We start from the raw sequence: 27649 nt of genomic DNA on the forward strand, positions 1-27649 counted from the left end.
ATGGATGAAGGTGAAAGGCGACAGATTCAGGAGTGATCTAAGGAATGCTTCATTATAGAAAGGGTGGTGGATGCATAGAAAGGCTTCCTGGTTGGGGCGGTGGAAATGAAGACTATATCTGAATTCAAGAAAGCTTGGGACAAGTACATAGGATTTTTATGAGAGAGAAAGGGATAGTAGACATTATGGATGTGTAGACTGGATAGGCTATCTGATCTTTATTAGGGATGGGTAGCCACTGACTGTTGTTGACAAAAGCAAATGGGCAGGGTTTTATTTGCTAATGACAGGTTCACAATTGAAAGCTCCCTCCTTGCGATTCTTCTGGTTCTATATCCTGGCCCCTCATCCTGTGGGCCTCCTACAATCCAGTCTACCCCCCGTGCCTACCTTATTCATTGGTGGTCCAGTGGGGTAAGCTGAGGCAGGAATGATGCCAATTGCTCCTACTCATGGTTGCTCCTGGCCCATGGTACCACAAGACTATGGTGAAAGTACATGGTCACCATATGGGATGCACATGTGACCATGGGCAGGAGTGAGTGGGCATTGCTACTGCCCCAACTTCCTTTGCTAGTCCACCAATGGCCTGGAAAGTCTATTAGAAGGAAAGTCCAGTTGGGGGAGGGGTGAAGGATGGAGACCTAAACATTATTCATATCATGTCATGTTGTCTCTCCCATGATGACACAAAGGATGGGAAGCCTGAACATAATGGGAATACGCCACCCCCCCCAAATAAAAATGTGAAACAACATGACATGAAGATGTTTTGGGTGCCCATTCCTAATCTTTCTCTTTCCTTATTTTCTGTTTATATGTTTCATTTGGAAGAGACACAATGAAAAGAGAGATATTAAAGCTAGAGTGGGGTGCAACCCATTGATAGGAACTAGCTATTTTCTCTTTCCAATAGTGCAAGAACCAAGGGTTCATTAACTAGTACCAGATTATCAAGGCCTTTTGGAAAAGGTTAGTTTAAAGATATCATCCAGAAAGAAAAATTGACATAGATTGATAAAGGCTAGTAACGTAGCTGCATTTGGATAAGGTGTAGGAAATAAACAGAAAGCAAAGTTCATAATAGATATGGCATTATGCCATCACTGCAGCTCCTTGTGACTCTGGGCAAGTCACTTAACCCTCCATTGCCCCTGGTACAAAATAAGTACCTGAATATATGTAAACCGCTTTGAATGGAGTTGCAAAAACCTCAGAAAGGCGGAATATCAAGTCCCATTTTCCTTTCCCCTTATATGGTTGAAACCAAACGGAAACCCAACAAGTAAAAGAACAAAGCAAGAATCTGTGTTTTAACTTTAATTACTTAATATATCATCATTCAGCAAGAAAGAGGTAAGCACTTATATGTTTAATAAAATCATGAAACATATATATTTGTCCAATTCAGTTCTAGTAAGTTGATATGTAGAAATAAAAGCTGTAGCTGACATGTTTCTGTTGAACTAATGCAGCACATTTGAAGGTAGATACTTAAACTACCCATGTTCTGGCGAACCTCACAGGTTACTTTCTGCTGATTTTGTTCTGATCTGAGGAAGGGAGTGTTGCTTCTGAATGCTTGTCAAGAAATGTGTTTAGAGAGACAGAAACAAAAAAAAGGCAAAGATCTGCCACAGAAATGGCAAATCAAAAGAAAAAAAGCAGATCAAAAAAGACAAAAAAATAGAACAGGAGGGTAACAGAAGAAGTGGTTTATTACAAGTTACCCGACGTGGCCACGTTTCGCCCTCAGGCTGCGTCAGGGGTAAAAAAACTACAAAATAAAATACATAATGAGTAAAACATAAACTTCACCATTGTATATTTGATAATAAAACATATCTAAAAACACTATCACATCATATAAAATAAAAACAGATCAAATCTAAAAACATAATACAATAAAATATAATATCAAATCAATATCAGTTAAAAACATTCAGATTAAATATGCATGCAATAAAATAATAATTTTAATACAAGACATGATATCAACACAAAATATAATAATATCAACACTAAATGTATATCAATAGAACTGCATCGGACAAATAGGTGGAGATATACAACACTAAAATAACTAAATGACCATACATACTAAATATCACCTACCTAATAGGGGTAAAAAGCAAAGTGAACCCCTAAAAGTAGTCTTACAACCACCTAAAAATACAAAATAAAATAAATAAATAAAATCTCACAATGCTTGGCCTCAATTGCCGTCTTTTAAGCACATTCAATGATCTAAAAATATTGAAATTAATATTCACTTTGTTAAAAAGTGAGAATCAGTGGGTTTCCATGTTCTAATAGATAGCAACTCAAATCAATAGAAATTAATACAAAGTACCTAAAAACATCATACTGTTCTATGACAATCACATGTATCCTGATGATGATATCATTCAAAAGAACTCCACAGTGGCCATGAAAAAAACAAAAAACTGATTACAACTCACAGGCAATCCAGCACTCATTGCTGTTGTTTGAATGTACAAACATCAATTGAAATTGTGCTGCTGCCATTAGAAAAAACTTTGTAATGGATGTAGCAAAACTGATTGAAAGAAAACTATTTCTTTTTTGAAGGTACTTTTTACAAACAAATAAAAGGTACCGCCATGGGTGCAATGGTAGCACCTTCATTAGCTAATCTGTTTATGGCATGTTTTGAAGAGAAATTCTTGCAGAATAATAATTTCACAGAGAATGTTATGCTTTGGCGAAGATACATTGATGATATTTTTGTGGTCTGGGCTGGTAGTGAATCACAGTTGATGGATTTTTTCAAATGGCTTAATACAAGAGATAGCAATTTGAAATTTCAGATTAATTTCAGTAGAGAGGAAATTTCATTTTTAGATATTAAAATTCAGTTGGAATCCGGTAGATTCATTACCTCACTATATAGAAAACCTACTGATAAGAACAAATTCCTACATTTTGATAGCTGTCATAGTCATGCCTTAAAGTGTAATCTTCCTTACAGCCAATTTTTAAGAGTAAAAAAATTATGTTCAGAGGATCGTGATTGTAAAGGGCAAATAGGAGAAATGGCTTATAGATTCACGCAAAGAGGCTATCCTGTAAAATATATTGAAAAGGGTATAGCAAGAGCAAAACAGGTCCATAGAAAAGACCTTTTGCAGAATAAGGAAAAGAAACATAATGACCAAAAGGTTATTTGCACTTTATATTATGATTATCTATCCTCTGATATCATTAAAATATTAAGATCTCATTGGCCATTGATCCAGAACATTCCATCTTTTGCAAATAAAGAATTGATGATTGCATACAAAAGAAATAAGAATTTGAAGGATTTTTTGTCACCATCAGCATTACCAGTCCCACTTCATAAGGATAGAGTAAGGGGTCATTACCCATGCTTAAATTGTTCCGTTTGTCCAGTCAATTTGAAAACAAAATGTTTTGAACACCCTGTTACAGGAGAAATATATCAGTTGAAACATTACTCAAATTGTAAGACTTCACAAGTAATATATGCAGCAATTTGCCCATGCGGGCTTATTTACATTGGTAAAACTATAAGAGCATTTAATAAGCGCATCTTAGAACATAAAAGCGCAATAAAGAGAGAGGTATTAGATAAACCTTTAGTGGCACACATGTGTGAATTTAAACATGATTTTAACCAGTTAAGATTTTTAGTTCTCTTAAGAATATATTCAAATTGGAGAGGTGGAGATGTGAACAAATTGCTATTGCAAGCTGAACAACGTTTGATTTATAGATTTAAGACTGTTAAACCTTTTGGGTTGAATCAAGAAACTGATCTCTCAGTGTTTTTATAGTACTACCAGCAGATTGCCATTATGTACTGCTCAATCCAATGTTTGACCAAATCAGCCACCTGGTGGTCAGTATATGTTACTACATGTCTCCAATGCTTGTTCCATATCCTTTGCCTGGAAATGTCACATGACAGATTTTTTAAAAATAATTATCTCTGTTTCTTAAAGTTTTAAAGTTTTTTTTGTTTTTTCCATTTTTACTTTTACTTATCTGTTTTTGAGATGTCCATAGTATTTTATATACACTTTTATTTGGATTAGTGGGTTCTTGTTCTAGAATTTTCTTTGACCTTTGAACTCTCAAAGGGGATATTTAAAGGACTAATCAGAGTGTTTGTTATAATGCTGCCAGTCAACATAGCATTGTGAAGTTTGCTGAGTAAGCTTGGGAAGTACTTATGTAAGGTAAGATATAAGATACTCCATATGGAATTTAGATGGTGGTGTTTATTGTTTAAACAGTTTGGCTTGCTTTAAATATGTTTTGTCAGTGCAAATTCTAAGTCAGTTATTTTTTCTAAGCCAGTTGCTTGTTGCTCCATGTCTGTTTTATTGAAGTTTGTGTAATCTGATCAGCTTAGTTCTGTTAGTTTCAATACTTAGAGGGGGTTTAGGATGTTGCCACAGTTATGATTGAAACAGATGATTGTATATCTACCTATTCAAGTGTCAGTAAAGAACACTGCATTACATGCCAGTTGTGCTGAGTGGGATTGCTAAATTCTTTTTAATGTTAAAATCATTAGGGTTTATGTATGGATATCCACCCATTTAAATAGCAACATAAGGCACTGGATTGCCTGTGAGTTTGGCTGAGCGCCTCTGAATCAGTTTTGCTACATCCATTACAAAGTTTTTTCTAATGGCAGCAGCACAATTTCAATTGATGTTTGTACATTCAAACAACAGCAATGAGTGCTGGATTGCCTGTGAGTTGTAATCAGTTTTTTGTTTTTTTCATGGCCACTGTGGAGTTCTTTTGAATGATATCATCATCAGGATACATGTGATTGTCATAGAACAGTATGATGTTTTTAGGTACTTTGTATTAATTTCTATTGATTTGAGTTGCTATCTATTAGAACATGGAAACCCACTGATTCTCACTTTTTAACAAAGTGAATATTAATTTCAATATTTTTAGATCATTGAATGTGCTTAAAAGACGGCAATTGAGGCCAAGCATTGTGAGATTTTATTTATTTATTTTATTTTGTATTTTTAGGTGGTTGTAAGACTACTTTTAGGGGTTCACTTTGCTTTTTACCCCTATTAGGTAGGTGATATTTAGTATGTATGGTCATTTAGTTATTTTAGTGTTGTATATCTCCACCTATTTGTCCGATGCAGTTCTATTGATATACATTTAGTGTTGATATTATTATATTTTGTGTTGATATCATGTCTTGTATTAAAATTATTATTTTATTGCATGCATATTTAATCTGAATGTTTTTAACTGATATTGATTTGATATTATATTTTATTGTATTATGTTTTTAGATTTGATCTGTTTTTATTTTATATGATGTGATAGTGTTTTTAGATATGTTTTATTATCAAATATACAATGGTGAAGTTTATGTTTTACTCATTATGTATTTTTATTTTGTAGTTTTTTTACCCCTGACGCAGCCTGAGGGCGAAACGTGGCCACGTCGGGTAACTTGTAATAAACCACTTCTTCTGTTACCCTCCTGTTCTATTTTTTTGTCTTTTTTGATCTGCTTTTTTTCTTTTGATTTGTCAAGAAATGTGTTTAGTCCAATAAAAAAATATTATATATATATATATATATATATATATCTATATATATATATATATATATATATATATATTTTAATTGCATTTGTACCCCACATTATCCCACCTTTTTGCAGGCTCAATGTGGCTTACAGAGTGTTATTATGATATAGTCATTACATGAGCTTAAATACAGTCGGTAATAAGCTGAAGGTAGATGAGGATTTAAATGGAAAGGTGATAGGTAAGGTCGTGTGAGAGGTGTTTTTGAAGCACTTGGGTGGTTTAGGAGTGATTAGTTTCATTAGAATTTCTTTTGTAGGCTTTGTTGAAGAGATGTGTCTTCAAAGATTTATATATATATATATATATATATATATATATATATATATATATATATATAATTTTGTTTTTATTTGTTAATCTTTATTACAGAAACATCATAGAAAGAGCTCCTGTTTTATCGTGCAACATTACAATGATTCTTGAGTAGATACAGATCTAGTGCTTGAGTAAACAGAAGAGACACTGGGATTTAAGCTCTACACTGCTAAAGAAACACTTTCAATAACCCGTGGCTGCAGGAAGAAAATGATGATTTATGAGCTAATTCGTAATGCTGTGGCTGAGAGGAAACAGTAAGTCAAGCAGAGAGAAAAGGTGAATATGTAAATATAGTGGTTTGCTTTTGTAATCTAAAATTCTTAATGTAAACAAAACCTTTGGGAATGCTCAGAACATGTCGTTTTAAAATTAGCAGAATCTGTGGAATTTGGCTTTACTAGAATGATGAAATTAAGAGTGCAAACAGCTAGCCAAGTAATATGATTAAGAAAGAAGACAGTAAACTTACTACAGCAAAGAGTCAATTTTAGAAATACTGTGCACCATTTGCAAGTATAAGTAGTGGATTTAAACATTTATCAGGCAATATTTGTGTACTACAACCATAGAAACAGAGAACTGATTTTAGAAAAGGTACCGATTACACATATATGATGCCAAAATTTAGGCCGCAGTGATGATGCGCACTGAGTGCAGATTCTGTAATGGCAGTCCTGCATGGAACTACTTTTTTTTTTTTTTTTAACAATTTTTACATGGAACTACTTTTATAGAATATTAGCATACGCCCAAATCTAGGGGCCCTGTTTACAGAGTTGTACTGTAGGCGCGCTAACTTTATAGCGTGTGCTAAAAATTAATGTGTGCTACTACTAGAGTGAGGAGTGGCCTAGTGGTTAGGATGGTGGACTTTGGTCCTAGGGAACTGAGGAACTGAGTTTAATTCCCACTTCAGGCACAGGCAGCTCCTTGTGACTCTGGGCAAGTCACTTAACCCTTCATTGCCCCATGTAAGTCACATTGAGCCTTCCATGAGTGGGAAAGCGCATGGTACAAATGTAATAAAAATACATAAATATTCCTATGGGTGTCTCTAGCATCAGCACAGCACACATCAAATTGGCATTACCACCCAGCTAGTGCATACGCCTGGTGGTAATTATGAGTTTGGTATATGCCAAAAACCCATAGTAGAAAATAATTTTCTATATTCTACAGCGGAGCATTCCTGGCAGTAATCAGCAGTTGGCACGCGCTGGACAGTTACTGCATGGGTAATGCGTGAGCCCTTACCGCTAAGTCAATGGGTGGTGTTAAGGGCTCGGGCTATAAATAGATGCACGCTGGTTTGAATTTTGCCACACGTCCATTTCTAGGACCAAAAAACCATCCCTTTTTTCCAGAGGTGGTGGAGAAATGGTCCAGCGCGGGTCCAATACATGTGCCCACACTACGGCAGGCCACTTTGTGGCATGCCTTTATAAATGGACCCCATGGTGTCTAATATTTGACATGAGCACTTAGGCCAGCTCAAAGGCTGATGTCAGTGGTTTTGCCTAACTGTAGGTAGTTAGGGGCATATATGATAGTACGTGCAAGTGCCTGACATGCCCCTCCCATGTCTATGCCACCTTGAATTTGCATACTTTGGAATTTGAGGGGTCTTTTTACTAAGCAGCTGTAAAAAGTGGCATGTGGTACTGTGGGTGCATGTTTTTGGCATGCGCTAGGCCATCTTTTACCGTGTCTTGGAAAAAGGGCATTTTTCAGTGGGCCAAGAATGGGTGTGTGCTAAATGATAAGTAGCATTTACCTATGGATGGCCTGAGCCCTTACCGCCAGCCATTGACCTGGCGGTAAAGGCTCACATGTTACTCACACGGTAAAAAGGACAATCAGGGAAGACAAAGTCATAGTGGAGAGATTAAATGAATTCTTTACTTCAGTCTTCACCAAGGAAGATTTGGGAGAGATACTGGTGCCAGAAATGGTATTCAAAGCTGACGAGTCAGAGATACTGAATGAAACATCTATAAACCTAGAGGATGTAATGAGGCAATATGACAAATTGAAGAGTAGCAAATCTCCTGGACCAGATGGTATTCATCCCAGAGTACTGATAGAATTGAAAAATGAACTGGTGGAACTATTGTTAGTAATATGTAATTTATCTTTAAAATCGAGCGTGGTACCAGAAGATTGGAGGGTGGTCAATGTAACGCCGAATTTTAGAAAAAGGTTCCAGAGGAGATCCGGGAAATTATAGACCGGTGAGTCTGATGTCCGTGCCAGGCAAAATGGTAGAGACTATTATAAAGAACAAAATTACGGAGCATACTCAAAAGCATGGATTAATGAGACAAAGCCAACATGGATTTAGTGAAGGGAAATCTTGCCTCACCAATTATTACATTTCTTTGAAAGGGTGAACAAACATGTGGATAAAGGCAAGCCGTTTGATATTGTGTATTTGGATTTTCAAAAGGTGTTTGACAAAGTACCTCATGAAATACTCCAGAAGAAATTGGAGAGTCATGGGACAGGAGGTAGTGTCCTATTGTGGATTAAAAACTGGTTAAAGGATAGAAAACTACTACTACTACTACTTAGCATTTCTATAGTGCTGCCAGGGTTACACAGCGCTGTACAAGTTTAGACAAGGGGAAGGACAGTCCCTGCTCAAGAGAGCTTACAATCTAACAGAGTGTAGGGTTAAATGGTCAGTATTTTCAATGGAGAAGGGTAGATAGTGGGGTTCCTCAGGGGTCTGTGCTGGGACTGCTGCTTTTTAACATATTCATAAATGATCTAGAGATGGGAGTAAACAGTGAGGTAATTAAATTTGCTGAAGACACAAAGTTATTCAAAGTTGTTAAATTGCGAGAGGTTTGTGAAAAATTACAAGAGGACTTTATGAGACTAGGAGACTGGGCTTCTAAATGGCAGATGACGTTTAATGTGAGCAAGTGCAAAGTGATGGATGTGGGAAAGAGGAACCCGAACTATAGCTACGTAATGCAAGGTTCCACGTTAGGAGTCACCGACCAAGAAAGGGATGTTGGCGTTGTTGTTGATGATACGTTGAAACCCTCTGCTCAGTGTGCAGCGGCGGCTAAGAAAGCAAATAGAATGTTAGGTATTATTAGGAAAAGAATGGAGAACAAAAGTGAGGATGTTATAATGCCTTTGTACCACACCTTGAATATTGTGTTCAATTTTGGTCGCCACATCTCAAAAAAAGATATAGGGGAATTAGAAAAGGCACAGAGAAGGGCGACGAAAATGATAAAGGGGATAGGATGACTTCTCTATGAGGAAAGGCTGAAGCACCTAGGGCTCTTCAGCTTGGAGAAAAGACGACTGAGGAGAGATATGATAGAGGTCTATAAAATGTGGAGTGGAGTGGAACGGATAGACGTGAATTGTTTGTTTACTCTTTCCAAAAATACTAGGACTAGGGGGCATGCGAGGAAGCTACAAAGTAGTAAATTTAATATGAAATGGAGAAACCTTTTCTTCACTCAACGTGTAATTAAACTCTGGAATTTGTTGTCAGAGAATGTAGTAAAGGCGGTTAGCTTAGCAGGGTTTAAAAAAGGTCTGGGTGGCTTCCTAAAGGAAAAGTCCATAGATCATTATTAAATTGACTTGGGGGAAAATCCACTGCTTATTTCTGAGATAAGCGGCATAACATGTATTTAACTTTTTTGGGATCTTGCCAGGTATTTGTGACCTGGATTGGACGCTGTTGGATACAGGATGCGGGGCTTGATGGACCTTTGGTCTGTCCCAGTATGGCAATACTTATGCACTTATGTAGTTATGTAAGACTTAGAACTCTTGAACCAAAATCATCTTTAATGTAGTAATCAAACAAGGATGGTGCTGTTCATATTTTACACCGTAAAATCTTGATAGCGTCATAGTAGCTTGAAGGGGGTCAAATAGCATAGGCAGTTTCAGTTCAGAGAGGAGATTAGCTGTAGACTAACTCTTATAGATCCAATGAGTAGAGAAAGGGGGGGGGGGGGGGGGGGGGGACTAGCTTAGCATGTACAGAGAAATAGGAAAGCCAATAGAAAGAGTCCCATAAGACACAGGAAGCTGGTCACATGCTCTGAAAGAGCCTATCATGGGGAACTACAGGATTACAGGGGTTTCTAGTTCAAAGGCACAACCCAATTCCCTGCCTATATGCAAATGAGGGCAGAACACAGTGCATAGACATGAAACCTGCATTGAAGCATGCGACATATTAAAACCTCATGGTGAGAACGTGTCATACTGGCATAGGCATCACAGATCCTCACATTCCTATGCTTCAAATGTGCCATACCTAGTAAGTTGTTTCCATAGCAATATCAGCAAGGCCAATAGCCAGGGTAATGTTGCAGCAAATGCACTGTATTTATGTCAAATGATGTGAATGCCTGGATCAATTTAATGTCAATGAAATGAACTGACTTTTTAAGAGAAAGGGCACATAACTTGGCTGAGCACATCCATATTAAAATCTGTGATCAGTGGTACTATTAGTAAGACAAAGTGAAGGGGAGTGGGGTTTGTGTGGAAGAACAGGATTGGTTAAGTGGGGAGCATGAAGTAAGGTGGGAAGGCAGGGAGAAAATACATTTAGAATTGTTGGAAGCCCCAGCCTGACACATTGGCAGCTGCGAAAGCGGTTTAAACAGGTTTTGCTCTTAAAAGATTGCCCTCCCAACCTCTGCATTGTGTGTAGGATGTAGCTGAGTATTTGGATTTGATTGTTGTATATGTTGTCGCAGCTTTAGGGTTAAGTAAGTGTTAAGGTATTATGGTTTGGTTTGTTGGGGGTTAGATGTTTAAATAGTAGGCCCAAAAGCATGTGCAACACCGCCGTGATTACATGGGAAGGAAGGAAGGGAGATGAGGGGGTTAGAGTGGTTTTCAGTCTGGCGTCACTGCAGGCTGGGAATTAAAGAGGGAGTGGTTTGATTAGTACAATACCATCTAGTCATAATCATTTAATAATTATATTTGTTGATGAAGCGAATATAATAAATAATACATGTTAATAACTAGTATTAATAAAGCTGCCACTTAACTATTGTCTCTGTGTAAATTGATTTAGTTAAAGAAAGTGTATATATGTTGTTGCATGCACAGATGGCTTTCTATAGCTGCACTGTTAGCCATGATTATGTTATGGCTCATGGCAAGAATTTGATGGTGTTAAATGTTGTCACAATCTCAAGGAGGTGATGTTTGAGTTTAATGGCTTTGCCCTATATCCATACCTTGACCTGGAGATCTTCATAAGGATGGCATGTGTACCCATGGGATTTTTTTTTTAAACATGTTGTTTGTTGGATACATTCCAAAGGTCTGTGAGGGACTCGCTTACATTGCATTTACCTGGCCCTGACAACTGGGGACATACTGACATCACTTTTATCCCATAGGCTGTTGTGGAATATGCCTGCCAGTCTGGGATTGCTTACAGATAATATACAGTAGAGAGTGTCTAGGTACTTCATGGGACTCATGTTGTTAGTCTATTATCTTTACAATGGCTGTGTGAATTATGTGGATATGCACTTTTACAGATATGAATGTTAAATGATATGAATCTTTTGTGTACAAATATGTGAGAGTTCCACATTGTTTATCTCACAAACACAAATCTCCTTTGACTTACAGCAATGTGTCCACTGTGCCCATAGATCTGTAGCACTGAGAAAGGAATTCTGTTTAGAGGAGGCTACTGTGGGATCCCATTCACACAGCCTATCCATGGGTAAAACAGAATATCATAGACTATGGTGAGTGACAATGGTGCAAAGATCAGGGCTTACATGACCTATGGGGTGTGCACCCACAGTATAGATAAGTCAACTCATATTCTAGTGTCATATGATATGGTTGCTGTCTTCACACATCACAACCCCACTCTGCACCTTTGGGAATGCCTGTAGTATGTCAACTCTTGGGGTTAGGTGTCACATGATATGCCGGTCTCTGAATCTGTGTCATGGGTATTAGCTGTGCACTGCGAACATGATAGTGGGTATAGAGCTGCCTTCCATTTTACTTTCCCTATGCATAGGGTCATGTGAAACTGAGTACAGAAGGAGTATCAAAAGGGGCCTGAGTGAGTACTTTGGAAAGGAGATGTCTGCAGAACACTGGGTTTGCTTCAAGTCCCATATTTCTTACTCGATCATTAATGGCTTGAGTGCATGTGGACATGGCAGAGGGAGTGGGAAACCATTGGCTAACAATCAAGACAATTGACATTTTTTATTACAAATTATAATGTATTTAATTTTATAAAATATTAATTTTGGGGGGTGAGGGGATGGGTCACAGGGGGAGGGAGGCAGGCCATCCCAGGTAGAGGAGGAGGACAAAGATCAGGTGGAGAAGCTAGGGGACATGAGAGGGGGTGCATATTGATGATGATCATTCTAAGGCAAATGTTCACAAGGGTAGCTGACATGTGCCTTAGATAGTGCTCCATCATTGCACAACACTCATCTTTGGCCCCTTACCTCCAATGCAGGGCCTCATGCTGTCTGGACATCTTGTGCTCCAATGCAGCTAGTGTTCCATCCCCTGCTGATTCTAAGCATCCAAATGGCAGACAAAATTTAATGTAGACAAATGCAAAGTTACGCACATTGGGAAGAATAATCCCAATCACAGTTACCTGATGCTGGGGTCCACCTTGGGGTCAGCACACAAGAAAAATATCAGGTGTCATTGTAGACAATACACCAAAATCATATGCCCAGAATGCGGTGGCATCCAAAAAAGAAAAGAGGATACTAGGAATTATTAGGAAAGGGGTGTTAAATAAGATGAAGAATACTATAATGCCTCTGTATTGCTCAAGTGTGTGACCTCACCTTCACTATTGTGTTCAGTTCTGGTTGCCATATCTCAAAAAAGATATAATGGAATTAAAACAGGTTCATAGAAGAGCAACTAAAATGATAAAGGGGATGGAACTCCTCTGATATGAGGAAAAGTTAGAGGTTAGGGCTCTTCAGCTTGGAAGAGAGATGGCTGATGAGGAATATGATTGAGCTCTACAAAATCCTGAGTGGTGTAGAACAAGTAGAAGTGAATTGATTTTTTACTCTTTTAAAAATACAAAGATTAGGGGATTCTCAACAAAGTTACATAGAAATACTTTTTAAACAAATAGGAGGAAATATTTTTTTCACTCAATGAATAGTTAAGCTCTGGAACTCATTGCCGGAGGATGTGGTAACAGAGGTTAGTGTATCTGAGTTTTAAAGAGGTTTGGATAACTTCCTGGAGGAAAAGTCCATAGTCTGCTATTGAAACAGACATGGGAAAGCCACTGCTGGCCATTGTTGGGAACAGGATACTGGGCTAAAAGGACCATTGGTCTGACCCATTATGGCTAGTCTTACGTTCTTATTTTTTTATGAGGGTGCAGACTGAGCTCACCCCTGGCTGCATCCCCTAGGGGATGGTGTTTGTCTGTTTTAAATTCTTTGTAAGCTCTGTTGTACAGGGACTGACTCATACATGTTTTATGTACAGAACTGCATATAAGTAATAGAGCTATAGAAGTGATACATAGTAGTAGTAGTAGTAGAGATGGGGGCTCATAGGGTCCTGCACATTGGCATTATCTGAAGTGATGACTCCCTCCTGACTTTTTTGGGGGGCGATACAGCAGGACAGGCAGGGGAGGATGAGTGGGTTGAAAGAGGTGAAGAATGCTGAGCAGGATGTAGGGAGGGAAGAGGTGCAGAGGTAGAGGGAGAAGGAAGGTATAGTTGAAAGGGATGGGCTTCAGTGTTTTGGGGAACCACAGCAGCAGCCTGTTTTATATTTCCAGGTTGAGCCTGTGCCCTCTTCTCTAGAGAGTCCTGTAGCTTGTTGGTCAGCTGTGAGAAAGATCCAGAATGTTGGATGAATGGACGTGATGGGGAATACAATTGAAATGGCACCATTGTGTCACTATTTTAGGACAGCTGCCCAGATGTACCAGGAGAGGCCTTAAGGTTTCGGGTTGGGGTTGGGTATGCTGCAGTTGTACAGTGCAAGCAGTTGCTGTGAAGCCCACACTGTACATACATAGTGAGCTGCTGGGTTCCAAAAATAGCTTTTCCATGATATAATGCAGGGTGGTGGTGCCGATGGTTTGAACAAGAGGGTCTGACATGGATTGAGGTTGGGAATAGGAACCATGGCTCACGAGAATTGTTTGATTTTGGACCTATGATTAGAACTGTTGATGAGCTTTATTGAAGATGAATTGTCTGTAACTCACTAATTTACTCTATGTTTGTCCTCTAATGTTTTTTTTTAATCGTTGCGGTTATTCTAGTGACTGTTATTGGGTTATTATGATTAGTTAGTTATTACTGGGCATATCTCAGTGCTAGTGGATTTGTTTTTGATATCTGTCAGGATATGGGCACACACTGCTTCGGCGACAGCAATGGATTTGTCCGAGGTGGCTATAGGATATGTGGTCTCTCCACATAATGATCAGTCTCTCTACCCCTGAGAAAAAGGAGGAAAACTATTGAGGGAACTATAGCAGAGGCAGTGGGTCGAGGTGGCAGCACAAAGTGTCGTATTGTGCCTTCTATGTGTGTATACTTTCAAGTGGCAGATAGAGGAGGGTCACTGGTCACTGTCACAGGTGGTACAAATATTGGGTCTGCTGAGGTGAGAACAGTTTTATGTAGATGTTCTCAATGTGCTTGCATATGAGTGTTTGGTACTTACCTGCTTCCTGTTGCATCTATGCACAGCACCTCTGGCTGTGGTCAGGTTTTCTGTGGTGCAGGTACCTGGCCCTATTCTTCAGTTCTTTAATCTGTGTGGAAGGGAGAGAGGCAGACTGAGCACTTATCAGACACCATGGGGGTTTTTTTTCTGTGAACATGCCTAGTAAATCTCTATTTAGGGTTGTAAAATTGCCTTCTTAAATATGAATAAGGAAAGGAGGTGATGTTCGGTCTAGTAAAGATTGATGGTGAAAACTAAGTGGGACATTGACTTGCACCTCTAAAGAAAGAGTTGTTCAACTGTTCAGATTTGTCCATGTCCAAAGAGGTGTGGGAAATCGAGGAGACATTGAGGGGCATAATCGAACACGAACGCCTATCTCCATGGGAGTTTATCTCTGAGAACGGGTCTGTGAAGGGGCGGGCCAAACCGTATTTTCAAAAAAATGGACGTTTTTGAGCTGGGCGTTTTTTTTTTTAGAGATAATGGAAACTAAAAACGCCCAGCTCAAAAGCGTACTAATCCGAGCCATTTAGTCGAGGGAGGGGCCAGGATTGGTAGCACACTGGCCCCCCTGATATGCCAGGACACCAACTGGGCACCCTAGGTCAGTGCGGTGGACTTCAGAAAAAGCTCCCACATGCATAGTTCCCTTACCACGGGTGCTGAGCTCCCAACCCCCCTCCCCCAAAACCCACTACCCACAAATGTACAACACTACCATAGCTCTTAGGGGTGAAGGGGGCACCTACATGTGGGTACAGTGGGTTTTGGAGGCCTCCCATTTACCAGCACAAGTGTTGCAGGTGGGGGGGGGGATGGGCCTGGGTCTACCTGCCTGAAGTGCACTGCGGTACCCACTAAAAGTGCTCCAGGGACCTGCATACACGCAGGCCTCTAGAACTTGTTGCTGCTGTATAACATTGGCACACCAGTTGACACCTGAAGACTAATCTCTCCGAAAACGTCCTTTATTGGAATAAGCACGTTTACTCACAGTTAACTGCAGAGGTTGTGCTCCACTGGCAACGGGGCAACGAGTCTCCCTGGTACTGAGATGAGCAGTAGGTCAGAGCTGGCAGAATGCTGTACAATGCCCTCTTCCAGCAACATTCAAGGTAAGAACTAAGTTGTCTAACGTGGCTAACACAGGAAAGGGATCTAAAACTGGCTTACAAAAATGGCCACTACCGCATGGACTATAACAGGAAACACAACAGGGCACACTCTGACCCAGTAGGCAGGGGGAAAAGCACCATGGGAGAAGAGCCTACCAACTACCAACATCGTGAGACTGTAACACAAGCTAATGAAATCACGGAGCCCAATACCCTACACCCACCACAATGCAATGCTGATGTGACCCTGTAGTGCACCCGAGAGCCACATCTGACCCAGGGAAAGGCTGTGAGAGGATCGAACACATTCTGCTGTCATAGAGGTGGGTACAGCATTTGAGGCTGGCATACAGGCTGGGAAAAAAGTTTTTAAAGTGGGGTTTTTTTTGGTGGGAGGGGGTTAGTGACCACTGGGGGAGTCCGGGGAGCTCATCCTCGAGTCCCTCCAGTGGTCATCTGGGCAGTTGGGGCACTTTTTGGGGACTTGTTCGTGAAAAAAAAGGGTCCAAAAAAAGTGACCCAAAATCGCGGTAAAAACGCCTTTTTTTTCCGATTATCAGCTACAGACGCCCATCTCTCCTTGGCTGATAACCACGCCCCAGTCCCGCTGCCGACATGCCCCCATCAACTTTATTCGTTTCCGCAACGGAGTGCAGTTGGAAACACCCAAAATTGGCTTTCGATTTTACCGATTTGGTCGCCTTTGCGAGAAAAACGCCCATCTCCCGATTTGTGTCGAAATATAGGCGTTTTTCTCTTTCGAAAATAAGCTGGAAAGTGATGTAATTTCAAGTAAGCAAAAGTGCCAGAAGACACTTAATATTGCATTTACTACAAACTGTATATTCTTTTTTACAACATTTTTCATATTGTTACTATGTAAGCCGCATTGAGCCTGCCATGTGTGGGAAAGCGCGGGGTACATCTGTAATAAATAAATAAATAAATAAATAAAGTTTACAAAGGAACATTATTGCTGGAGCAGAAGGGCTTGCAAATGAATGGTGGCTACAGAAGAGGCACATTTAAAAATAGGTAGGAAACTATTTCTCTGTTGATATTTAAATTTCTTCAAAGGAGAACTTGAGGAGCTCAGAGTCATTTTTTTCAGTTGTTCTTATTGATCATACAAGCATGTGGCAAAAGAATAAAAAGTTTGCTTTTACATTTGACAGACTTTTTTTTTTACTACTACTACTTATCGTTTCTATAGCGCTACTAGACATATGCAGCGCTGTACACTTGAATTATAAAACTTTATGCAATATGTACAAATATGCGGTAGGTAGAGTAGAAACCTTGAGGATTGGTGCTGCCACTTTGGATTTTGTAACCCGGGGCACAGCTAGCCCTCCAATTTTGGGGGTACTCAGGGGTGAACTAGGGGCAACACATTCCTCCTCTCTTGCGCGAACTGAGCATGCGTGAGAAGTCCTAGCATTGGCAGCAGGAGGCATGCGGTGGACTTCTACGTTACAAAAGCAGCGCAGGGAAGAGTGGAGCAGCTTGAACACTGCATTTCTTTGGCTGGCAGGGCTTCGGCATGTCTTCCAGTCATTTAAGGGGATGCTGCAGGTTTGGAGGGGGCATATGCACAATGTGGGGGGCCCAGGCCCCCCCAAGCCCCCCCCATGACTACACCACTGTTCCAACCTATTCAAAATTCAGTACCTTTGTTGTACTCATTCAACCCCTAAAACTGACTTCTTTTTTTTTTGAGAAATGCCTTTCCCTCATTTTAAGCCTCTGTATTTTTGGCTCCAATGTTTATTAAAATAAAAGAGTGCTTTCTCAGAAAGCACTGTAATATCAGCAATTTTTCCAAGAAAGGGCATCCTTTCAACTCTTAAGGGCACTTACTTAAGGGTTCTTTTACTATGCTGAGCTAAGAAACGTGCTTGCAGTGCTTTTATGTGGGCCTTTCCTGTGCTCTAAGACCATTTTTAGCGTAGCCAGTAAAAAAGCCATTTTTATATATAGTAAAATAGTTACCACAGAACAGGGCTGCCAAGACGGGGGCAGGGGGGACAAAATTCCCCGGGCCTCCAAAGAAGACCCGGCGCCGCAGTCGCCGGTCTCACCTGCCCGCCCTCGGCTCTGTCGACAGCCCCTCTCCGTCTGCCACCGGGCCCCATGCATTCAAATCGGGAGCGTCTCACCTCCGTGTATCCCTCGGAATCTATATATATGGTGCCTAGATTCCGTGTGGAGATACACATGCAAATGAATTGGCTTAATAAGGTAATCAGCATTTTTAACAGCACTTAACAAGTAATAATGAGCACTAATTGGCAATAATTACAATTTATGCACGGAAATCGCTAAGCGTATTCTATAAAGAACTGTGCTTAAATGGCAAAGCACGCAGTTTAAAGTAAACATATGTAGCTTAAAAGGGAAATGTTTATGGGCATATTTATGAGTGTTTTGTGGGTGTTCCAAAATTTCCGTGCGTAATTACAGAATACGGGTCAGTGTGCCTAAATCTATGCGCATGGATTTACACCAGGCTTTTCTTGCCGTAAATGGACGCATGTAGATTTAGGCACTATGGTGTCAACTAAGCGTATTCTATACACCGTGCCTAAATCTTATAGAATATGCTTAGTTCCACGCAGATTTATAGGCGCCATAAATTGAATCTAACCCTTTGGTGCATTAGCACTTAATGCAAAATAGTAAATGGGTCCCTTAATGATTGAATTAGTGTTCACTGTTAGTGCACAGCCACAGTAACAGTTAAACTGGTGGCTTGACCCTTACCTCTGATTCTAGAAAAGTAACCAAAAAAACTGCATGCGCGAATTTGCGCGTGCACACAATTTTAATTGAATAAGGGCTAATTAGTGCCAATAACTAGCTTTTTAATAAGCAATTATTGGCACTTATTAGATTTAATTGACATTTACGCACATACATTTAGCTATAGGATCTGTGCCTAAATTTAACACATGTCCTGAGAAAGGGGGCATGGAAATGAGAGGGTCATGGGCAGTTTGGAGCGTATCGTGGGTCTGGGTTTTGGTTACGTGTGTAATTATAGAATATGTTTTTGCTAGTGCAACTGGATGTGCTAAAATTTAAGCTTGACCCCCCCCCCCCCCCCCCGGTACTTAAGTGATAGTCTATAAACCGCGCCTAACGTTTTCAGCATTGATTTTTTTAGGTGCCATTTATTTATTTATTTATTTGCTGCACTTGTATCCCACATTTTCCCACCTATTTGCAGGCTCATTGAATTATACAATTCACCCTTTAGTGCACCTTAAGTCATATATTTAGAGGATAATTTTTAAACTATTTTTGTCATTTACATGTATAGATAAGGTCTTATAGAACTAGGTGATGTCTAAAAGTATATGAGGGTGGCATCGTGATTTAAGAAAATATACACATTTGTACATATTGGCTCCCCATTAAAGCCAGGATCTCATTCAAGCTGTGTACCTTCATATATCAAATTCTTCACGGACTGACTCCAGATTATATGAACCATTTAATAGAGATATCCTCACGTAAAGCCTCCCTTAAAGCCAGAGACTCCCTTTTACTTCATCCACCAACCTTTAAAAATGTAGTATACAATCAGTTCTATCTGCTGTTTTTGCTTATATTGGAATCAAACATTGGAACTCTCTTCCTAAATCTGTTTGTTCTTATCCAGGCTACTTACAATCCTATAAACTGCTGAAACTCCATTTCTGTTCTTTGAGCAGGGACTGTCTTTCTTCTATGTTTGTGCAGCGCTGCGTACGCCTTGTAGCGCTATAGAAATGCTAAATAGTAGTAGTAGTAGTGTTCAAATTAATTTCAAAATTCATCTCATTAGTCTATACTGTAACAAACAGCTGACAATTCCAGGTTTCTATTCTTATTGGGACTCAACAGTATGTACAATATTAGTAGTTCATTTATGAATCCATTGATATGTACAGATATTCGATAATTCTTAGCCACTATAGTATACTAGTTCAATATTTTATTTATTTATTTTATTCATTAGGATTTATTTACTACCTTTTTGAAGGAATTCACTCAAGGCGGTGTACAGTAAGAATAGATCAAACATGAACAATAAGCAATTATAGCAGTAAAAATATTCAAGTAACAATACAAAGTATGGCATGGTATACCAGTAGCGTAGTCAAGGGTGGGCCTGGGTGGGCCCAGGCCCTACCAATTTGAGCTCAGGCCCACCCAGTACCAGCACACCTATGATGTGGCTGGCAGGGATTACCAAGCCCACCACTCCGAAAACTCCCAACAACTTTCTCTCCTGCATACCTTGTCAATAGCAGATCTTTGCCTTGCAGTGAGCAGCGACTGATACATACTGCTCACACTGGCCCTGCAGCCTTCCCTCTGATGTATTCCTGCCTATGTGGAAACAGGAAGTTGCATGAGAAGGGCCAACATGAGCAGTGTGTATTAGTTGCTGCTCACTGCCAGTGAAAATCTGCTATTTAAAAGATATTCAGGGGCGGAGGGATATTTGAGAGACCATATGGCATGCAGGCGATAGACAGAGAGACCAAATCACTTGTGTGCCAAGGCAGAGTTCTTCTACCCACCCATCTTGGGCCCAGGCCCACCCAAAATTGGGTGTCTGGCTACGCCCCTGTTGTATACTACTTGCAATGACTACACAATATGTAATAGAACATTATAATTGGTAGTGAAGGATAAAGCAAAGTTGTAACATATAGATGAGTAAGAAAGTAGGAAGAATTAGAAAGTAAGGTGACTGATTTGAAGAAAGTTGCACATGAGGTCAGAGAGATGGTTAAATATCATCTCAGCTAGGGTAGGAGTGGATAAACATGTCCCGCTGCAGTATGTACTCTATACTCTGTATCTTTAATTTAATCTGTAAACCACATTGAACTCAAGCGAGCCTATTCTCAGGATAATGTGGGCTATAAATGTCATAATAATAATAATAATTTTTGCATGAACTTTTACTTCTGCTCTTGAGCAAGCATAATGTTCACACCTTCAATCCAGGCACAATTTCTGCAGGATATGTGGTAATATTGTATACAGACACAGAGGTACCTGTGTCTTTATTAAACTGGGACAAAATAGGAAGGAAATATACCTTCTAACTGTAGTAGCAATCAATGCAGTTTGCATGTTATATGCAGTACCTGGAGCAATGCAGAGTTAAATGAGTTGCCCAGAGTCACAAGGACCTACAATGTGAATCAAACCCAGGTTTGCCGGTTCTTAGGCCACCACACTAAACATTAGGCTACTACCCCAAAGTGCTTTCTGATTCTCTAAACCTAAACATCCTGATAGAAAATTAATCCTTTCGGGGCCCTTTTACTAAAGAGTTAGCATGTGGCAATAGGCTTGCTGTGAGCCAAACCGGAACTAGCGCCAGGCTACTGCAGCAGCCCGGCAGTAATTCTGCATCCAGCATTCATCATTTCCAGCACTATATATTTTTACTGCCGGATTAGTGCGGGAGCCTTAGGTAAGTGCTCCTTCCCGAAATGGCCATGCGGCAAGTGCGAATTTACCGGATGGCCATTTCTTTTTTTGGCCTTTACACCTTCTGCAGTAAAAGGGGTCTCGGCACACTGCAAAAACACTCGCTGCCACTAGTGCAGGGTCCCATTTTACCACAGCTTGGTAAAAGGGCCCCTTAGTGCATAGCATGATAAGAGGTGGGACGTGGGTAACTTAGGGCATTTCCATAGAGGGGTACATCTGTATTTAGGCGCATACATGTGCCTCCTTGGAGCCTATTTTATAATTAAAAGTAGACAATCACTTTTCTGTATAGAATACTAGTGTAATATCTGACAAATGTGCCTAGAATTAAGGTATGGAGGGGCCTTTCTAAAAGTCATCTAAGTCAGAATTGGGACGTCCTGCTCATAATGTCCAAAAAAAAGTCTCTCTCAAAGCCAAGGAAAAGCATCCAGATTTTCTGTTCGAATGTCCAAAATGAATAGCTATTTTCCAAAATGAAGTGTCCAACTTATGAATGGCAATATGTCAGGGATATGGATGTCTGTCTGACACCATTTTGAGAAAAATGGCCACACAGACTTCCAAGTAGAGCAGAGGGATGGCCAGTGGACTTTAAACCAACAAATCCTAATGCAAATCCCACTTTAACTCTTTTATTTTGTAATAGTGAACCTTCCAGGAATAGAAAAATAACTACTGTACCTGAATGTACAGCACTTCAACAGCCTTCAGGCTTGTAGGTGGCTTATATATTTATGTACAGTAGGTATTTTTTCTGTTTCTAGAGGGCTCACAATTGGAATTTGAACCAGGGTGCCTTGGCTTAAAGTCTACTGCACTAACCACTAGGTTACTCCTTACACTTGCTTCCTACTTTGGTCAGAATACCTGTAATACCTGATGCTGCCATACTGCCTGGTTTTACTTTCCAGTTTCACTTTCAGGGGAGAAGGAGGGGGGGGGGGGCAGTAACCACTGGGGAATCACAGAGGGGTTATGCCTTAATCCCTGCAGCGGTCAGCTGCTCAATCAGAGCAACTTTTTTTTTTTTTTTTTTTAACCCTGGATGTGATTGAAACAGGTCTAACTTGGGATGTCATAAATCTAAGACTTGGATGTTTCTTCTTGTTCAATAATCGCAGTTGGATGTCCTGTTTTTGGGCCCACCCTAGTCCCACCCAAAACATGCCTCCTATCCCCTCAACATGCACCCCTCTGGACAGACTGCAGTGTTGAATGTTTTTTTTTTTTCTGCCTTTCCAAAATTGCTATTTGGAATTTTTTTTTGCAAATAGACATTTTTGGGGGGCATTTTGAGACATCTCTGTGCTTTGAAATTGAGTCTTTTAATCAATTCAACCAGTCATAGAGATGTTATAAGTAGATTGTGCCTAAATCACAAAATAATGCATATAGATGATAGCATGAACCCTGCCCAGACTTCGTCCATGTGAATGCCCACCTGCAAACTGTATGCCATCACATGTAGGCACCATGTTACAGAATAATGTGTAGCTGGAATATTGACATTTATGTATGAATGAGTGAGAATACGTTGATAAATGGCATTCAACTTATTTATATGTGCTCTTGGCACCTAAATCTTAGCAAACTCTTTATAGAATTATTCCTAACCTATTTTTTTTTCTGTGCATTAATTGTATGGAAAGATGATTGGCATTCCTCCAAGAATACCGCAGAGGCTTTAAAGTTACAGTACATTAATTTTTGCAACTAATGGGGGTGGGGGGATGGGGTCACTGCAAATTTCTACCACTCTTTAGTAAAAGGGGCCCTTAAATAATGAAAGCAGCTAGATCAAATTTATAAACTATAGGTTCTGAAAACACTTCCTGTAAAGAAGGAACATGTTGACCTCTTATTAAAAGGGGGTTAGACGGTTTCCTAAAGGACAAGTCCATAAACCGCTACTAAATGGACTTGGGAAAAATCCACAATTCCGGGAATAACATGTATAGAATGTTTGTACGTTTGGGAAGCTTGCCAGGTACCCTTGGCCTGGATTGGCTGCTGTCATGGACAGGATGCTGGGCTCGATGGACCCTTGGTCTTTTCCCAGTGTGGCATTACTTATGTACTTATGTTTTCAAATATAAGGAGAGATTCAATATTGTCTTCGGTCATCCTGGAATGATTGTAGACATTCAAAACCAGCTTCTGGTGAACTATAAAAGCTAAAACAACAACCACACTATTTTAATCAAAATTAATTGCAGGAAAGTTAAAGGAAGGCTGTGCTGTATAACCATTTTCAATCTATAATGTATATCAAAAATCAAACATAGGTCTTTAATCATTCTATTCCTAGGACTTAACATGAATTTCAGCTTCCTATCCACAAAAGAAGTATTGGAAACATAATGGCCTTATGATTCCTTATTAGATTATTTTAGAAATGACAAAAATGCAGGAAGCCATAGGGGAAATGGAATTGTATTTAAATGTAATATTTTCATTTTCTACTGACAATGAAAAACACTGAGCACCAGAGCCTGAGGCTACCGAGGTAGCGCTCAGGCTAAAAATTGTCTGTAGCTCAGGCTATTACTTGAACAAATGAATAATATAGCATTTTTGACTGATTTCTTGGGTGCTGCTTTATCAAAAGTGCCTGCTGCATTACTAAAGTGAGCTGTTTTAATATCAGAAAGATCTGATGAACAGGAAATATTACCAGGACATTAATCGCATCATTTATTTTATCAGTTAGTAATAGATGTAATGGGATATCTATGCAAGCCTGTAAAATTATGATTTATATCAGAGTTCTGTAGAATATTTTAAATATTCTGTTAAGACTGTTTAATGTATTAGTCACCAAAAAAACAATGATTTGCAAGGAAAATAATGACAGAGATGGTATAGAAATGAAAACAGGAAGAAAACATTTCCTAGACCCAAGGCTGGTGCAAAAGTGCAGGCTCATTGGGGGGTGGTGGTAGTGGTGGTGGTGGTGGTGGGGGGGGGGGGGTTGTGACTGGGGATTGCTCTGTCCACTCGTGTAATCTTGATGTTGGATTCTTTAAAATGTGGCTTTTCAGCACTGAACTGTGGCTTCGCAGCCTGATGCTGGCAGGTCCGTGGCATAGCGCTGCTTTGGAGGTGGCTCACAAACAGTATTATGGCTGGCAAAAAAGTATTTTTTCAGTTTGTTTCATTAATGGCCATGTGCGAATGTTAGCATTAGTGCACAGTCATGAAAAAACAATTACCTATTTAGGTGGCAGTAAGGGTTCCTGTGTTAAGTGTACGCTAACCAGTTAGCACATAGTAGGGGTGGGCAACGATAGAAAATTTTAATCGCATGATTAATCGTGTCATGCATGTTGGGCATTTCTCTCACCCTTTTCTACTGGCTCTCTCCTATTGGACACAATCATCTCTCACTATCTCTCTCGTCTGCTTTGTTTATTTCTCTCATGCCCCACTCCCCAGCCTTCACCCAGTTTCTCTCACGCCCCAATTTTTTTAACACAGACTAGCTCCTTCTCTCTTCATGTTTAACTCAACCTCAGGGCTCTTGCTCTGGATTTTTTCTTCTTCTTTGGCACTGCCTCAAAGTCCTTTTTCTTCCCCTGCATGGCTGGGCTCTGCAAATACTTGAGTCACTCTGTGCAGGAACTTGAGGAAGTCTCATGAAACTTGAACCCACCAGACTTTCCCAACTTCCTCCATGGCACCGCTCAAGTATCTGCAGAGCCTAGTTGTGCAGGGGAATAAAAAGGACTCTGAGGCAGTGACGAAGAAGAAAAGAAAATCTGGAGCAAGGGCTTGCGGTTGAGAAAAACGCAGGGGAAAGGGACGGGTTTGCATTAAAAAAATCAGCCAGCCTTAAAAAGCTATTAATGCATTAAGATTTGAAGGCCCCTTTTACAAAGCGGTATTAAGTCCAACGCGGGCTTACTGCTTGCTAAATAGAAAGTATCGCTGGTCTACCGCAGCAGCCTGGCGGTACTTCCCACCCCCAACATGCCGTCATATCCAGTGCTACAAAAAAAATTCTTTTTGTAGCGCCGGGGTGTACCCGGCGGTAACTGGGCAGTGCCGTGTACTGCCTGGTTACCATTGGGTTAGCGCAGAAGCACTTACTGCCACCTCAATGGATGACGGTATGGGCTCCCCCTAAAATGGCAATGCAGAAAGTGCTTTACTTTTCCACATGGCCATTTTCTGCAGAAAACAAAGAGTACACTTTTACCAGCTGGGATAAAAGGAGGCCTTGGTGTGTGTCAAAAACATGCACCGACACCAGCGCAGGCCTCCTTTTGCCTGGAAGATTCTCAACTGGAGGTGAGCTCCATCACAGTTATGTTCTCCTGAGGATGCCTAACATTGGCGAAACATGGACCATGTTGAGAATATAAGCAATACTAAGTTGCAGTGACATTATTCACTATGGAGTATGGACATTAATTTATTGCATTTATGGAGCTACACTGGAGGAACATCTATATTATGGGGAGTGATACCACTGTATCAGGAGGAACACCCCACCCCAAGATAAGTGAATTTATTCTAGAATATTTGGCTGCCTATATTGGATTGTATATGCTGCTTTTTGGACTGTGTACTTCACAACAATATAATTATTTTTGGCAGGTAGGGATGGACTATGGTGCAATGACAGCGGATTGGTTTCATTATTTATGAGAAGGCTCTGGCCATGAAATGCATCTAAAACTGAGCACTTATCACAATATTTATTGTAAATTTTAGCATGAGGAGTGAATGTATTTATATGTAGACATTTGGGGTTTCAGAATATTTGTTTCAGTTAAAATTTAATTGCCAAGAAGTGCAGAGTGATGGACTTGGGGTGCAGAAATACAAAAGACATATACCAGATAGGAGGGGAGAGATTGGTAAGCTTGGCTCAGAAGAGAGACCTTGGGGTAATGGTGTCTGAAGATCTCAAGCTGACAAAACAGTGCGACAAGGCAGTGGCCATGGCCAGAAGGATGCTAGGCTACGTAGAGAGGGTTATAACCAGCAGAACAAAGGAGGTGTTGATGCCCCTGTACAAGTCATTGGTGAGGCCCCACTTGGAGTATTAAGTTCAGTTTTGGAGGTCTTATCTTGCTAAGGATGTAAAAAACTTGAAGCAGTTCAGAAAAAAGTGATGAAAATGGTATGGGGTTTAGGCAGCAAGACATATATGGAGAGACTTGCTGACCTAAACATGTATACACTGGAGGAAAGTAGAAACAGGGGTAATATGATACAGACGTTCAAATATTTGAAAGGTATTCATTTTCAAACAAACCTTTTCCAGAGATGGGAAGGTGGTAGAACTAGAAGGCATGAATTGAAATTGAAAGAGGGTAGACTCAGGAATAATGTCAAGAAGTATTTTTTCACTGACAGGGTGGCAGATCCCTGGAATGCCCCCCCCCCCCCCCCCCATGGGAGGTGGTAGAAATGAAGATGGTAATGGAATTCAAAACTGCATGGGACAAACACAACGGAATCCTGTTTAGAAGGATCAGATCCAAAGAAGATTAGAGGAGATTAGGTAGGAAAACCAGTGCTTGACTTTTTATGGTCTGTGCCCCGATGGAGGCTGAGTAGATTTGGATGGGCCAGAGTGGAGCTTCAGGTGCTTTGACAACAACTTCAGAAATTTTAGAACAAGACCAGTGTTGGGCAGGCTTCTACTGTCTATGCCCTAAAAATGGCAAGAATAAATCAAGCCTTGATTGATAAGAATAGAATATTATGAATAAAACATCAGATCAAATTCTATTTATTGCCATAAACTGTATCATATTATTAATATTCTGACATTCAGACATATATCATTCTGCACAATGTTATTGAAAATATAGCCACTAATAGATCTTATGTCCTCCTGAAAAGGTTCATTGGATGTAAAATTGAAAACATGAATATAAGTGTGAAAAAATTATTATATATGCATTATCAATGTATATAGGTAATGTCAATCATCTTATAAAAGTAAATGAAGCCTTAAGGGAAAGCTAATCGTTAATACAGAAAATGAACGTTACATGTATAAAAATCAATCAAACAAATACAAATATAATATAAATAAATTATATATAAAAAATGAAATGCATGGCCATTTGTTGCCTCCTTTAAAAAAAAAGCCACTTTTACTGGTGATGGAAAAAGATGGATTTGACGCACGGCAATCCCATGCACCAATGCCACCGCAGGCCACCTTTTACCTCCATTTGGTAAAAGGGCCCCTAAGAATGCTCATTATCATTATTATTACCCATAATTCATAAACAGGGTATTTCAGCCAATGTTGGCCCATTCTCTTCATCATGATTCAAGCCTACCCAAGGGCTTGGGAATCATAAAGGTTACACTTGATAGTGCACGAAGGGTTCCTTTTACAAA

The sequence above is a fragment of the Microcaecilia unicolor genome, chromosome 3 (assembly GCF_901765095.1).
Source record: "Microcaecilia unicolor chromosome 3, aMicUni1.1, whole genome shotgun sequence".
NCBI classification, from domain to species: domain Eukaryota; kingdom Metazoa; phylum Chordata; class Amphibia; order Gymnophiona; family Siphonopidae; genus Microcaecilia; species Microcaecilia unicolor.